Raw genomic sequence first — 1,754 nt, forward strand, 5'->3', positions numbered from 1 at the left:
CCAAACACTTCTCATGCCAGCTGACCCCTCCCCACTTTCCACAACTAAGAATGTCAGCAGAATGCTATGCCACCATATACAAAAACAAGATAGCCTGAAGCTAAATGGATGCCCACCGAAGTATCAACAGGTCCAGCCTCACAGTGCACGCCCTGAGCTACGCCCCCTCCAAAAGGCATCTTCCCCTCACAGCCTCCACACCAAACAAGGAGCATCAAGAATCTGTCTGGGTTGTTTCGTTCTCTTTACAAACTATAGATATGTACAGTTGACAACTCAGGATTTCTAGCCAATAACCATATAGTTAACACTACCTTATGAGTTGAGAACAAAATGACAGAAACATCTTTAAATGCCTTGTCACACCAACAGCAAGTGCACTGAGGAAGACACAAGAGTGCCTTTTCATTTTAAAAATGTTTGGAGCTATGTACAGTTTGATATAGTTTTAGGGCGCTCTGGACACCCATGACCACTTCATGTGAACCACTGACACTTTGAGAAACTACAATATTGTTGTGATCAAATTGTGTAATTAAACCTAACAAGGGCAATGGGCATGACTCAAATAAGAGATGTGTCAATCACAGCGCTCTCCTACTCTAAGGTATTCACAAGGAGACAGTTTTTAATTCATCTTCCTCTACCCCCCCTTCCCCTCCCCCTTTCCTTCTCTCCTCCTCTTCCACCTTTTTCCGGGCAACTTTAGCAGGACCCTTGGCACCATCAAACTTCCCTTTAGACTGATAGTCAGCAACATCCTTCTCATACTTCTTCAGCTTTGCTGCCTTGGTAACGGAAGGCTGCTTTTCATTGTCACTTAAGTTATTCCACATCTCACCCAGTTTTTTTTTTCCACATCTCCAATGAAGATGCCCAAGTTTGTGGATTTGATCTTGGGGTGGAATTCGGAGCAGAATAAGAAAAATCCAGATGGGGGTCTTTTGGGGGCATTTGGGTCCTTTTTCTTCTTGCCTCCTTTAGTTGGTCCATAATCTTTCATCTCCCGATCATAGCTTACTTTTCTGCCTTTACCATTTCATCAAACTTTGATTTCTCTTTGCTAGACATGGTCTTCCACCTCTCAGAGCATTTCTTGGGAAACTCTGCAAAATTGACGGGAACCTCTGGGTTTTTCTTCTTATGTTCTTCCCTGCATGTCTGCTTGAAGAAGGCATAAGCAGACATCTTGTCCTTTGGTTTCTTGGCGTCACCTTTAGCCAACCTGACTGTATTGTTAGCTAATCCGGGCAGCACGGCACAGGCTCGCTCTAGCTGCCTCCATGAGAGTGCCTCAGGTTATTTCTTCTTGAGGGGAGATTGTTAGTGCTTTTAAAGCAGTGGTTCTCAACCTTTGGCTTTGGCAAAGCTCTCTATCTCCAAAAATAGTTACATTACAATTCATAACTCACAAAATTACAGTGATGAAATAACAAAAATTTCATGGTCAGGGGTCACTACAATATGAGGAACTGTATTAAAGGGTCACAGCACGAGGAGGTGGTCTGTTTCATCAAAGTTACTGTAGGTTCAGAAGTAAGTATTCATCCTGTTATCCTATTGTTCATGTGACCTTGCAGAGTCTTTAGTAATGGCTCCAGTTTTATTCTTACTGCTGATAACTTGTTTTTCTTCCTTTTTCTTTGTTAGTTTGGCTAACCGTTTATATATTCCATGATATTTTCATTGAATCTGTGCGTTGTCTCATTACTTTATTATTTTTCTGTTTTCAACTTCTTCCATTTCCTGTCCTG

At 42.0% G+C, this 1,754-nt stretch overlaps 1 pseudogene; it reads right to left on the reverse strand.

The window, feature by feature from the left end:
- Positions 1 to 465: 465 nt before the first annotated feature.
- Gm7156 (predicted gene 7156) lies at positions 466 to 1,290 on the reverse strand (annotated as a pseudogene).

This window comes from Mus musculus, chromosome 18, assembly GCF_000001635.26.
Source record: "Mus musculus strain C57BL/6J chromosome 18, GRCm38.p6 C57BL/6J".
Classification (NCBI taxonomy): domain Eukaryota; kingdom Metazoa; phylum Chordata; class Mammalia; order Rodentia; family Muridae; genus Mus; species Mus musculus.